The 15151-nt window shown below is 45.2% G+C and overlaps 1 pseudogene; it reads left to right on the forward strand.

Moving 5' to 3' along the window:
- Positions 1–15151, forward strand: part of LOC127186405 (zinc finger protein 143-like) — a 34247-nt pseudogene that overhangs the window by 1480 nt on the left and 17616 nt on the right.

The raw sequence follows: 15151 nt of genomic DNA on the forward strand, positions 1-15151 counted from the left end.
GGGCCAGCCTGAGTAACCTAGGAGTGAGGTCCTATCTCAAAGGTTTAAAAGCAGGTTAGGAATGTAGCACAGTGGTGGAATGCTTACCCTGTACAAGACCTTAAAATAACCCCCAAAACTGCAAATTACGGTGCTGACACACAACTATAATCCTCGCACTTGGGAGTAGAGATGGGAGGATCAAGAATTCAAGGTCGCCGGGTGTGGCCGTGCACGCCTTTAATCCTAGCACTGGGGAGGCAGAGGCTGGTTGATTGCCGTGAGTTCAAGGCCAGCCTGGTCTACAAAGTGAGTCCAGGACAGGCAAGGCTACACAGAGAAACCCTGTCTCGGGGGGGAAAAAAGAGATTTCAAGGTCATTTTTGGCTACATAGTGAGTTCAGGACCAGCCAGCCATGACCATACAAGAGCGAGCTTGTTTCAGGAAAGGGAGGGGGAGGAAAAAAAAAAGTAGCCTGGGGCAAGCCTTCAATACACCATTAATCCCAGCACTCTGGAGGCAGGTGGATTTCTGAGTTCAAAGTCAGCCTGGTCTACAGATGGAGTTTCTGGACAACTGGTAGGGCTACACAGGGAAACCCTGTCTCAAAAAGAAAAAAAAAAAAAAAAGATAAATACTCCGCCTTGTCTCCAAGGAGGCTAGAAGGTGTCAGGTCTCCTGGAGCTAGAGTTGTAGTGGTTGTGAGCTTCCATGTGGGGGCTGGAACCATCTCTTCAGCTCCTCGGTTTACATGTGTGTTTACGTTCTCTGTGTATGTGTGTGTGCGCCACAGTTTACATATGGAGTCAGGGGACAGCTGGTGGAGTCTGTTCTCTCCCTCCACAATGTAGGTCCAAGGAGTTGCGCCTTTACCCTTAAATCTAAGCACTGAGCCTGTTCCCGGGCCTTTATGTCTCCGGTGTGATATCCTACTACTGGCAATACATTCCCAGCTGGGTTGGGCCCATCTATAATCCCAGCACCTGCACAGCAGAAGGATGATTACGAAGCCTGGGCTTCATCAGTGAATTCCAGGGTAGGGCTGCATAGAAAGGCCCTGGGAAGGGGTGGGCGTGGGGAGAGAAGCCTGAGACAGAACAAGAATGAAATTGCACGTGCCATGTACAGATTTACACTGCTAACAGGTTTGGGGATTCCAATTTCTCCACGTCTTGATCACTTTTAATTTGTATATTTTTGTGTGTTTTGAGGCAGAGTACCTCTATTTAGTTCTGCTTTACAGACCAGGCTGGCCTTGAACTCACTGAGATCAAGTGCACCACCACTGCCTGGCTTATATACAGTTTCAAAAGCCTGGGTGGCAGCATACCAGGCATACTCTCCTGCCATTTGCATTTTCCCCTTACTGTGCATTTTGGACATAATCTCACTATTTTATTGCTGGCTGAAGATCAAACACATTCTTCCAGGCGATAGTCAGGAACTCCAGAGCTGAGCATTGCCCTGAGCAGTGGTTGGTTTCTTTTTACTGTCCGTATGCTTTATCTATGGGTAGCATATATAACATGTCTTCTTGATAGACTTTTAGGCTGTTGAACATTTTTTGCTCTTGTAAATAGTTCTTCATTAAAAACAGTGTTTTTAAGATTTTCATTATAGGAGCTGGAGAGATGGCTCAGGGGTTAGGAGCACTGCCTGCTCTTCCTGAGGTCCTGAGTTCAATTCCTAGCAATCACATGGTGTCTCACAACCATCTGTAATGAGATCTGGAACCCTCTCCTTGCATGCAGGCACACATGCAGGCAGAACACAGATATATCTTTTTATTGTTTTGTTTTTTGAGACGAGGTTTCCTTGTGTAGCTCTAGCTGTCCTGGAACTCGCTCTGTAGACCAAGATGGCCTTGAACTCACAACAATTACCTGTCTCTACCTCCCGACTGCTGGGAGGCGTATGCCACCATGCCTGGCCTAAATAAAAAAATTTTTTTTTAAAGATTCTCATTATAATTTTTTTTGTGTTTTTGAAACAGAGTTTCTCTGTAGCCTTGGCTGTCCTCGACTCCCTTTGTATACCAGGTTGGCCTCGAACTCACTTAGAGATCTGCCTGTCTGCTTACCAGTTATGGGATTAAATGCATAATTTATTTGAAGGTGGGCACACACTTGCTGCAGTGCCTGTGTGGAGGTCAAAGGACAACTTGAGGAAATCCCTTTCCCTCACTTTTGTGTGTCCTAAGGATCAGAGTCAGGTCATCAGATCATTTGTGGCATCTGCTGAGCCACCTCCCAGGCCCTCAGGAGCGTTGCTGATAAATACTAAGACTCCTATGGGTGATCATCTTTGTGTTTACTATATTGATGGGCATGATGCTTCACACCTTTAATTTCCAGCATTGGAGAGAGAGTTCAGGCCAGCGGGGTTACATAGTGAGACTGTCTGGAAAAAAGAGGGAAAAAGATTTATTAATTTAGCCGGGCGTGGTGGCTGCAGCATCAAATCCACTGGGGCCATAATTACAAACAGCTGTGAGGTGCTTGATGTGGGTGCTGGCAATTGAACTTGGCCCCTTTTGCAAGAGTATGCAAGAATATACTTGCTGGGGCTTCTCGAGAGCATCCCCTGATCTACAGGACTGCTGCTGAAACACTGAAGTGTACCAACACCAGGGTTCCAGGGCCATCGGTGGGGTGTGGGGGGGCAGTGGTGCAAGTGGGCTCCCTCGTTTGTCTTTTTAAAGATTAGTACCAAGTTGTCCAATTACAGTGTGAAGTGGTTTTTTACCTCTACACTATGGTGTCCGGCCCTGGAGTGAAGGTTGTTAGGATGCTAATGGTGAAGCCCTCGGGTAGCAGGTGGGAAGCCTGGTTCTGTCCCTGCACCTCCAAAGCAAGGGCCCTGAGCACAGCAGTAACAAGACACAAGGAGGCTGCTTCCCTCTTTGTGACAGCACGCAGCTGGCACTGAGGTGTGTGCTCACATACATCAGCACTGTGTGCACACTCTGGAGCAGCTGCCCAGGGCTAAGGTCTCCAGAAGAGTGGCAGAGAATGCACTTAGCAGCCATGCTGCGCTGCTTCTGTACGCAGTGTGAGACTAGGCAAGGAGGGCAGTGCACTCCTGCAGCCTCTGCCTGCCCAGCGCGGCCAAGAGCCTGCGGCGAAGGCTCTTTCTTTCTTTTTCTGAGACAAGGTTTCTCTGTGTTGCCTTGGCTATCCTGGACTCACTCTGTAGACCAGGCTAGCCTTGAACTCACAGGGCTTTAAGGCGTGTGTCAGCACGCGTGGCTATTCTAAGATTTCATTGCAAGGAATTTCTTTTCTTTAAAGGAGCCTAAACTAGAATGTTGTTTTGTTTTCTTTAGGAGCTAAGGGCCTGAACCCAGAGCCTTGGGCTTGCTAGGCAAGCAGTCTACCACAGAGCTAAATTCCCAATCCGGAAATTATTTTTTCTTTTTTGTTTTTGGAGACTGGGTTTCTCTTGTAGTCCTGTCTGTCCTGGACTTTGTAGACTAGCCTGGCCTGGAACTCACAGAGATACGCCTGCCTCTGCTTCCCTGAGCGCTGGGATTAAAGGTGTTTGCCACTTCATCAGGCTACTCTGGGTATCTTAATATGTTGGGAGGCAGAGGCAGGCAGGTCTCTGTGAGTTCAAGACCACCCTGGTCTACATGTGAGTCCAGGACAGCCTCGTCTGTCTCTATGTCTCTGTCTGTCTGTCTGTCTGTCTGTCTGTCTGTCTCTCTCTCTCTCTCTCTTTCTCTCTTCCCCTGTGTGTGAGTGTGTGTGTGTGTGTGTGTGTGTGTGGTGTGTGAGAGAGAGAGGAGAGAGAGAGAGAGAGGAGAGAGAGAGGAGAGAGAGAGAGAGAGAGAGATGCCATAGCACTTGCGCCCTTGTGTGAAGGTCAAGGGAATTGGTTCTCTCTACCTTTGGGTCCCAGGAGTTAAACTCAACTGTCCAGCTTTATGGCAGGTATGCAGCAAGCTATCTAATGTACTAAATGATTATTGGCCAGGCTGCTCTGGGTATCTTGATGCGTTGGAAATAGACAAGTCCAGGTGACAACCCTATCAGAGCATAAAGATGAATTGGCGACCCTAGTGGGGTGTGTGAGTAATGTGTGATGCGTTTATTCAGGAAAAAAAGCAGAATATATTTGATATCAAAGGAATGCAAGGTAGTCCAAACCCAGGAGACTGCCCAGCTGTTGGATGAACTTTTTCTGGAATCTTTTGGGGTTTGTTTTATTTTGTTTTTTAGACAGGGTTTCTGTATGTGTTACTTTTGTCTCTCCTAGACTTCACTGTGTGGACCAGACTGGCCCTTTACTCACAGTGATCCACCTCCTAGTGCTGGGGTTAAAGGCGTGTACTGCCAATTCCTGGTTGGTTTGTTTTCTTGAATTATGAACTGAGGGACAGGCCTGAGGTAGAGCTCTTGCCCAGCATGTTGTATAAGGCCCTGGATTGTCCCCAGCACCACAAAAGCTGCATTGAAAAGATGTGAGATAGCCCTAATTTGTTTGTTTCTTTGCTTTCTTTGTTCTTCTTCCTCCTTTTTTTCTTTCTTTTGGTTTGTGTATCTGTGTATGTAGTTTTATTTAAGCATGAAGAAAATGTGCATGTGAACCTTCTACTCATTTCCTGTGCTGTTTGCTGGTTTTCCTGATGGCCAGCCAAGCCACTCTCCTGATGGCTCTGAGGGGGAAACACTGTAACCAGTTTCCGTGCAGTAAAGTTCATTTCCTTTCAGAAACCCCTGGGATGGCATTCTCTGTGTGTGCCCACAGCTCCATAGCCAACGCTGGGATAGCATTGTCTATGTGTGCCCACAGCTCCATAGCCAACGTTGGGATAGCATTCTCTGTGTGTGCCCACAGCTCCATAGCCAGCGCTGGGATAGCATTCTCTGTGTGTGCTCACAGCTCCATAGCCAGCGCTGGGATAGCATTCTCTGTGTGTGCTCACAGCTCCATAGCCAGCGCTGGGATAGCATTCTCTGTGTGTGCTCACAGCTCCATAGCCAGCGCTGGGATAGCATTCTCTGTGTGTGCTCACAGCTCCATAGCCAGCGCTGGGATAGCATTCTCTGTGTGTGCTCACAGCTCCATAGCCAGTGCTGGGATAGCATTCTCTGTGTGTGCCCACAGCTCCATAGCCAGTGCTGGGATAGCATTCTCTGTGTGTGCTCACAGCTCCATAGCCAGCGCTGGGATAGCATTCTCTGTGTGTGCTCACAGCTCCATAGCCAGCGCTGGGATAGCATTCTCTGTGTGTGCTCACAGCTCCATAGCCAGCGCTGGGATAGCATTCTCTGTGTGTGCTCACAGCTCCATAGCCAGCGCTGGGATAGCATTCTCTGTGTGTGCTCACAGCTCCATAGCCAGTGCTGGGATAGCATTCTCTGTGTGTGCTCACAGCTCCATAGCCAGCGCTGGGATAGCATTCTCTGTGTGTGCCCACAGCTCCATAGCCAGCGCTGGGATAGCATTCTCTGTGTGTGCTCACAGCTCCATAGCCAGTGCTGGGATAGCATTGTCTGTGTGTGCTCACAGCTCCATAGCCAGTGCTGGGATAGCATTGTCTATGTGCCCACAGCTCCATAGCCAGCGCTGGGATAGCATTCTCTGTGTGTGCCCACAGCTCCATAGCCAGCGCTGGGATAGCATTCTCTGTGTGTGCTCACAGCTCCATAGCCAGCGCTGGGATAGCATTCTCTGTGTGTGCTCACAGCTCCATAGCCAGTGCTGGGATAGCATTGTCTATGTGCCCACAGCAGCTCCATAGCCAGCGCTGGGATAGCATTCTCTGTGTGTGCCCACAGCTCCATAGCCAGCGCTGGGATAGCATTCTCTCAGTGTGCCCACAGCTCCATAGCCAGCGCTGGGATAGCATTCTCTGTGTGTGCTCACAGCTCCATAGCCAGCGCTGGGCAATCAGGGTCCAGGCCTGGAATCCTCACTACATGCTCCTGTCAGTAACCTCTGGGTTTTTTAAGAGTTATGCTTCATTTTGACCTATTGGTCTGCCGGTGCTGAGTAAACGTCCTCATCTCGGGCTTCACCAGAGTCCATTCACAATGTGTGAGAGATAGCAGCCACCTGCAGGGGCAGAAGAAACTCATTGTGTGGTCCAGGTCTCATCCTTTTGGAGGTTGTTTTGTTTTGTTTTTCAAGATAGTGTCTCTCTGTGTAGCCCTGGCTGTCCTGGAATTCTGTGGAAACAGGCTGCTCTCTAACTCACAGTGATCAGCCTGCCTCTGCTCCTGGGCCCTGGAATTAAAGGTGCGCACCACTACCACACAGGCTGCTTGTTAGTTTAAAAACCGTACCCTGCATATTAAGTGAAATTTCATCCTCTGTCAAGCACTAATTGCATAAATTTTGTATGTGTGTGTGATTCACAAGTGTTATTTGCAGATTTTTTTGAAAAATAAAAGATTAGCTTGTTTGCTTTGTTTAAGATAGGGTCTCACCAGATAGTTCTAGAGTTCACTATGTAAACTAGGCAGGCTGCATCGAACTCACAGGGACCCTCCTGCCTTACCTCCTGAGTGCTGGGATTAAAGTTGTGTGCCACCGTTCCACCATTTGTGTATCTAATGTGCTCACTGGTGTGCACCTGTGGGTGACTTGCAGGAGCCAGTTCGTTTTTTTCTGCTCAGGAGATTCTGGGGATGAGACTCGGGTTGTCAGGCTGGACCATAAGTGCCTCTACCTGCTGGGCCATCTCAGCTTTTGCTCATGTGCGCCATTGCTTGTACTCAAGTGTGCTCATATTTTTTCTTCTTCAAGGTACAAAATGTTGTTAGCGCAAATAAATCGGGATTCTCAGGGAATGGCAGAATTTCCGGGAGGAGGAATGGAGGCTCAGCATGTTACCCTATGCCTGACAGAGGCTAGTAACTGTTGCAGGTAAGTGATTTGCTTGAAAGAATCAATGAAGATTTCAACTAAGCAACTTTTTTTTTTTTTTACTTTTAAAAAAATCCCACATGTATTCACTGTATCTTGATGATATCAGACCCTCCCATTCTCTAGTATTTTCAACTTGGCTTGATAATTTTTTTGTAAGTTCTAAAAAAAGATTCTATTTGAGTCTTTTAAGATTAAACAGCTGGGCAGTGGTGTTACATGCCTTTAATCTCAGCAGTTGGTAGGCAGAGGCAGGTGGGCCTCTGTGAGTTGAGGCCAGCCTGGTGAGTCCAGGACAGCCAAGATACGCACAGAGAAACCCTGTTTCGAAAAGCCAAAAAATAAAATTTTTAAAAAGTTATGCAACTTACTTTTTGCCTAGCTTTCATTTTCTAGAAAATAATTTAATATCATTAGTATGCACATATGTAGCTATCTGAAGAATAATTTTGTTTTATCATAGATGGTGACAACTTAGAAAATATGGAAGGTGTAAGTTTACAAGCTGTAACACTTGCAGATGGCTCCACTGCCTACATACAGCATAACTCTAAGGTAAGTGCGTCGTGTGGCCAGTGGTTAATGCCAGTGCCTCAGCACCCGGGCCAGCCAAGCCTCTGGTTCAGCCTCCTAAAGATGCTGTACTGCATTGGGGTCTTGAAGTTATTTCAGTTTCGCTTTGGTAACTTTGGGCTACCTTTTGAAATAGCTAGAAGATACTGTGGGGCGAGGTAGGGAGGGGAGTAAGACATTTGCTGCTTTTTTTACTCTAGGTTGTGATTTAATGTATTTACAAAACATATAAAGAAGACATTGGATTTCTTAAAATGACACCGGCTCTGAATTGGTGTTTAGTTTGTTTCAGGAAATAGTTGAGTTCTAATATCCTTCTTTGTATGGACAACTGCCATGTACATATGTATGTAGACAAAGGTATCCATAGGCTCCTAGGCTGAGACTGTCAGCTGGAGTCACGGTCACCTGACTGGCGTGTCTGTGAGCTTTTCCCGTGCTCGGGGTCATTGGTCCGAGTGGTTCTGAGAGGTACACAGTTGAGTGCATGTAGCCTACTGTGATGAGGGAGGAAGGATGGCTGAGGAGGGTTTTCTGCTTTCTGTAGGCCACTGGATGCCATACTGAATTGCTCACAGCCCTGAGGGAAGAACCAAGATGGACATGGGCTTAAGTAGTGTATGTTTTTATAGTTGATATCACTTTGAAATTGTATATGGTTTTTATTTATTTATTTGCTGCTAAATTCTTGGCTTGAATCTTCTGTTCCAGATGGGAGACTCATTGATGGCCAGGTCATTCAGTTGGAAGACGGCTCTGCCGCCTATGTTCAGCATGTCCCCATACCTAAAAGTAGTAAGTATTTAAGACACCAACAGGAGGCATGGTGGCACATGCCTTTAATCCCAGCACCCAGGGCAGGCAGCTCTCAGATTTTGAGGCCATCTGGTTGATATAGTGAGTCCCACGTAAGCTAGCAAGGGTTATACAGTGAGACCATTTCTTGAAAACAACAAAAAAGACACAAAACAAGAAATTCCCCTGATTGTCAGACCTCAGAATTTGCTGCTTCCAGCTTGTTCTTACTACCCAAGTCTAGTCTGACTTCTGGTCTTTCCCTGAAAAGATGGGTCGATGGATACCAAACTCATCCAAGACGCCCTCGGGCCTGAGTAGCCAGCAGTCCTAAGGGAACGTGGCTGTTGTTGGAGCTGGATCCCAGGACACTCATTTTCCCCTTTTTTTCTCCTTCTTTCAACTCTCCTCGTCCCTGGAATATATTCCTAAAACAAGTCTCGCAATTCCCTTTTCCTTGAAATACTTTCGCAAAGCAACTTTACTGAGATTACTTAAGCTTCCCTGACTCATAAAGCAGGTGTGTGTGTGTTGTTACTCTGACTCTTTGGCTGCTGTGTGAGTTAACTGGACATGCTGAAGATGTGTGGTCTAAATGTAAACACTGCTCTTGAGCAGGGGGACAGTTTGCGGCTGGAGGATGGGCAAGCAGTGCAGTTAGAAGATGGAACCACTGCGTTTTATTCACCATACTTCTAAAGGTACAGTAGCTTTGTTGACTCTGAGTAACTTATGGGAGCGGGGGGGGGTGGGGGGGCTGCCTTTGGCCGCTGGAATGCCGTCTTAGTAAGCAATTGAAGAACAAAGCAGCAGGTTGGCACATTATTTAAGGAAAAACCTTGCGGCCATTTGAGCTGTCCAGGAAACAGTTTATTACAACAAACAACACAACTTTGGAGCTAGGAGTTTGACTCTTAGGAACTGGCATGAATCTAAATTGTGGTTTCTCTATGTACTCAAAATGAATATGTTATTTTTTTAGGTTAAATGTTATATTACAGCTGGGTGTGGCGGTGCACTCCCTTAATCCTACCACTTGGGAGGTAGAGGCAGGTGGATCTCTGAGTTCGAGGCCAGCCTAGTCTACACAGCAAGTCCAGGACAGCCAAGGCTAAACAGAGAAACCCTGTCTTGAAAACCAAAAAAAAAATTTTTTTTAATTAAAAATTAATATTAATAATAATTTTTTTTAATTAAAAATGTTATATTAAAGCTGGGTGTGGTGGCACATGCTTTTAATCCCAATACTCTGGAGGCAAAGGCAGGCAGATCTTTGTGAGTTCGAGGTCTGCTGAGTCTACAAAGGGAGTCCAAGACAGCCAAGGCTACACAGAGAGACCCTGTCTTGAAATCCCCCCACCCCCCAAAAAATGATAATATAGTCAATTCTAGATATGGGGTTTATGCCTATAATTCTGGGGCTTGGAGGCAGCAGCAGGAAGAGACTGCAACTCTGAAGAGAGCCTCCATGGTGAGTATCAGGACAGCCTGGGCTACAGGCAAAACAAACAGTAAATGAACTGAGTGGTCTCATGGTAACTACTCAAAAGATGTCCATTCTTTCTCTCTTCCTTTAAATATGATGCTTTTTGTATGTGTCACAACTAGTCCCCTGATTTATGAATCTTACTTGTGGGCTTTCCTCCATTGCTACTTTGTAAACTGTTTCTCTCTGGTGGAGAAGACAAAGAGAGCCTGCAGTGCTGCGACGTAGGCACTGAGTGCTGTGAACTTGCTTCCTCTTAAAGTTGTCTTCATGAGGCCCGTAGGTTTGGGCATATTGTATTTTTAATTTTCTTTCTTTCTTTCTTTCTTTCTTTGTTTGTTTTTTTGTTCTTGTTTTTGTTTTTTGAGACAAGGTTTCTCTGTGTAGTCTTGGCTGCCCTGGACTCACTTTGTAGACCAGGCTGGCCTCGAACTCACAGCGATCCACCTGCCTCTGCCTCTCTAGTTCTGGGATTAAAGGTGTGCACCACCACCGCCCGGCCTGCTGTGTTTTAATTTTCATTCAATTCTAAAAAGTTTTTCATTTTATTTTTTATTTCTATCTTGACCCGTTTTTTCATTCAGCAGTGAGTTGTTGAGTTCCCATGAATTTTGTATGCTTCCTCTGTTTTTGTTGATATCTAGCTTTAATCCCTGATTGTCAGATAGAATGCAGGGTGTTCTTTCCTTCTTTTTTTCTTTTTTTATTTTTTTTATTTTTATTTATTTATTTATTTTTTTTTTGGTTTTTTCGAGACAGGGTTTCTCTGTGTAGCCTTGGCCATCCTGGACTCACTTTGTAGACCAGGCTGGCCTCGAACTCACAGCGATCCGCCTGCCTCTGCCTCCCGAGTGCTGGGATTAAAGGCGTGCGCCACCACGCCCGGCTCTTTTTTTCTTTTTTAATGTCTGTTGAGACTTTCTTTGTATCCAAGTATGTGATCAAGTTTGGAGAAAGTCCTTAAGTGTTTGGGTAGAGTACCCCTGCTACATACATCTCTTCTGACTTCTGACATATTAACTCAGGGTTCTCTGTGTGGGTGTCAGTGTGTGGTTTTAGCTATAGTAGTGTTTCTTTTATGAATGTGGTGCCTTTGTATTTTGGCATAAATGTTTAGAATATCTTCTTGGTGGGTTTTTTCTTTAATGAGTATACACTGTCCTCCCCAGCTCTTCTGATTAGTTAGGTCTGGAGTCTGTTTTTCTTTAAAGTGACTAGGACACCTGCTTGCTTCTAGGATCCATTTGCTTGGAATAACTTTTTCCATCCTTTTACCGTGAGGTGATATCTGTCTTTGATGGTGAAATGTATTTCTTGGCTACAAGACAGACTGCTCCCATTTTGTTTTTGTTTTGGAGTTTTTCTGTGTTGTTGTTTTTGGTTTTGGAGACAGGGTTTCTCTGAGCTCTGTCTGCCCTGGAATGTGCTCTGTAGACCAGTCTGGCCTCGAAATCAGAGCTCTGCCTGCCTCTGTCTCCCAAGTGCTGGCATTAAAGCCATCTACTACTGCTGCCTGGCTCTGTGATTTATTACAAATATATTCTATTTGTATTTTCATGTCCTGAACTGTTTCATTATTTCATTCAACTGTTTGTGTTTTCACAGTCTTCATTAAGATATTTATATCTTCTTTAAGGTCCTTGAACATATTTCATAATTGCTATATTGGTGCTTTTGTCTTATGCTTCAGCTAATTTGCATTGCTCAGGGTATATTGCTGTAAGGTACTGGCTTCTGGAGGAGGCATATTGTCTTGGCTCTTCACGTTTGTATTCTTGTGTTGGATCTAGGCATCTGGAGTTACGATATCCAAGTGTTTTTATTGGTTTAGATGTGGTCTTATCTTTGGTGGGTGGGTGTTCTATTCTTTGGTTGCTGTTGCCTTCTCTGGGTTCTAGGCAAGTGTGGTGGCTGTGAGGTCAGTGGTAGAGAGTACCTCTGCAGGTGGGACACTTACACAGAGGAGTACAGATGTCCAGGGGGAAAGGCTAAGATGACTGTGGGACAGAGCTGGGGGACGAGGGGCTTTCTTCACCAAGAGGCAGAGTTCCTAGGGAGTAAGGATAGGGTGGAAGGAGGGGCTTCTGCTTGCAGTCTGTGGTAGGAGGAAGAGGAAGTCTTGACTGATCAGAATGGGGGCCAGGAAGAACAGTAAAATCACCTTACCTGAGCCATGCACACACCTTTAATCCCAGCACTCAGGGAGGCTGAGGCAGGCAGATCTCTGTGAGTCAAGGCAGCCTCCTCTACAAAGCAAGTCTAAGACAGCCAGGGCTACACAGAGAAACCCTATCTTGAAACAATCACAACAAAAAACAGGAAACAAAAATTACCTACCTGTATCCCAGCCCACTGTGGCCATTGTATTTCTGTGGATTAGTGACTGACACAAAGCAATGGAGCTGAGCTGCTGGAAGGCTGAGAGGGTTGTGGACTAGTGTGCTTTTAATGTTATGCTTTTCCCTTCCTCTCCCTCAGATAGTTATGACCAGAGCTCACTTCAGGCAGTTTCAACTAGAAGATGGAACAACAGCTTACATCCACCATGCAGTGCAGGTCCCACAGTCTGACACCATCTTGGCCATTCAGGCGGATGGCACAGTGGCAGGACTGCACACGGGGGATGCCACAGTTGACCCGACACCATTAGTGCGCTGGAACAGTATGCAGCAAAGGTATGGCGCTTCGCTTCTTCAGTACCATATCTGGACCGGAGGTGGAGCTCGGTTGGTAGCGTGTTGTTTACGTGTGTGAAGCCCTGGGTCAGTACTAGCACTGCATAAAACCAAACATGGCACTATATACCTGTAGTTCCAGCGTTTTGGAAGTAGAGCAGGATGTCAGAAATACATTGTCACCCTTTTTGGTACATAATAAGTTGAAGGCCAGCCAATTTTAATGTAAAAAAATGAGTCAGTTTCGAGAATTCCACCTTTTTTTTTTTTTTTCAAATAAGTGATCCCAATAATCACAGGCCCAACTTAGGCTGGTGGTGAGACCCTGTCTCAACAAACAGTTAAAGAAATACAGAAAGAAGCCAGGGCATGGTGGTGCACTGCCCTTAATCCCAGAACTCAGCCTACAAGGACAGTTCCAGGACAGCCAAGGCTACACAGAGAAGCTCTGTCTCAAAAAACAAGAGAGAGAAAGAAATGGGAAAGTTATTTATTTATTATTTATTTTTGGTTTTTCTTTTTTCTCCTCAAGACAGGATTTCTCTGTGTAGCCTTGACTGTCCTGGACTCACTTCGTTATACTTGGCTGGCCTTGAATTCACAGTCATCCACCTTGCCTCTGCCTCCTGAGTGCTGGTTACTTTCTAATTTGGCAGAATTTTAATAATACACAATAATAGCTAATAATAATCTGCATGTCAGCCTAAACCATTATCAAAATATAAAACCTGGAGCCAGAGGTATAGCTTATTTATACAGTGCTTGTTTAATGGGTGTACAGTCTTAGCTTCAGTCTCCAGCACTGCAAATAAATAAATAAACCCTTTAAAGCTTTCTTTTGTTACTGTAGGTGTCCATTGATGGGAGTGAAAGCGTAACAAGTACAGGAATTGATTGGAGGAAATGAGCAAGAGAAAAAAATGCAGGTATGGAAAACCAAGTCTTGTTCTTTAAAGATTTTTTTTTTTTAATTTTAAATTGTGTGTGTGGCGGCGTGCGCGCGCGCAGGCGTGTGCACATGCATGGATGTCTGGGGTGTGTGTCTGCAGGTAAGTACCAGTGCCCCTGCAGGCCAGAGGCATCTGATTCACCCTGGAGTTGGAGTTAAAGACAGATTTGAATTGCCTGACATGTTGCTAGGAATCGAACTTTGGTCCTCTAGTAGAGCAATGTGTCTTAACCTCTGAGCCATCTTTCCCTAAAACCATTTGCAATTTTATGATTTTAGAATTTCTAGGGCTGGGCGGTAGTCGTGCATGCCTTTAATCCCAGCCCTTGGGAGGCAAGAGGCAGAGGCCAGCCTGGTCTACAAATCAAGTCCAGGATAGTAAAGGATACACAGAGAGACCCTGTCTGGAAAAACAAAAAAAGAAAAACAACAACAACAACAAAAATTCTAGGGTATGTTTTGTTTTATTGGCAGTACTGAGAACGGAACCAAGGGCACTAATGTTTGTGAGACAAGATCCAAACCCTGGTTTTAGAGTTTCTGAAATAAACAGTAAACTTAAAAGAACCTGAGAGAGGGAGGGCTGGAGAGATGGCTCAGAGGTTAAGGGCACTGACTGCTCCTCCAGAGGACCTGAGTTCAATTCCCGGCAAACACATGGGTGGCTCACAATCTTCTGTAATGTGATCTGATGCCCTCTTCTGGCCTGCAGGTATTGTGCAGCCAGAGTACTATATGCATAATAATAATAAATAAATAAATCTTTTTAAAAATGAAAATAAAAGACCTGAGGGAAGTGTAGTTTGTTTACGTTTTTCTGCTATTGCATCCAAAACAATTGACCTTGAGTGTAGACTAGGATCTCATGGCTTATAAATCCTATGAAGATTCAGACGACCCGATGCCTCGTTTTTTTTTTATTTAGGTGAGGGTTTTTTTTTTTTTTGTTTTGTTGTTTGTTTGTTCGTTTTTAACCTGATGCCCTCTTTCCCATTGTTTTGAATTACATGACAATTGACATTGTTTGTGGTTTTTTTTGAGAGGTTTTCTTCATAGCCTTACCTGTCTTAGACTCACTTTGAAGGACCAAAGTGGCCTAGAAACTCACAGCAATCTGCCCGCCTCTGCTTCCTGAGTGCTGGGATCAAAGGCGTGCGCCACACGCCCAGCCAGCTGATATTGTTTAAGGTTCTATTTCCGTTTATTTACTTATTATTTATACAGCATTCTGCCTGCATGTGAGGCCAGCAGGCCAGAATAGAGGCACCAGATTCATTATAGATGGTTGTGAGCCACCTGTGGTTTCTGGGAATTGAACTCAGGACCTCTGGAAGAACAGCCAGTGCTCTTAAGCTCTGAACCATCTCTCCAGCCCCATTTTCTTTTAAATTGTGTGTGTGTGTGGTGTGTGTGTGTGTGTGGTGTGTGTGTGTGTGTTGAGATGGATGCCTTGAGTATATAAGCAAATACCAATTTACAATGGAATTGTGTTTCTTTTAGGTATTTTTAGGTTAGGCTTTCACTGTATAGCTCAGCCTAAGCCTTAATCTCATGTTCATCCTGCCTCAGCTTCCTAGTATTGAGATTTCAGGAATATACCAAACACTGACATGTGTACTGGAGTTATCTAAGTGGCAATAGGTCTGCGAGGTTGAGCTGCACTCTTGCAGTGCCACTTTTAACTGTTCCAGAGCTCTGACTTGAGCCTTAGAATGGAATGAATTCCTGACTTCAGGTGCTAGACTCTTAGCTAAATGAGAGTCTGAGTTGCAGCTTGTGATATGACTTTTATCTTTTTTATTGTGAAAATAGTAATTTCA

This window comes from Acomys russatus, unplaced genomic scaffold (genome assembly GCF_903995435.1).
Source record: "Acomys russatus unplaced genomic scaffold, mAcoRus1.1, whole genome shotgun sequence".
NCBI lineage: Eukaryota > Metazoa > Chordata > Mammalia > Rodentia > Muridae > Acomys > Acomys russatus.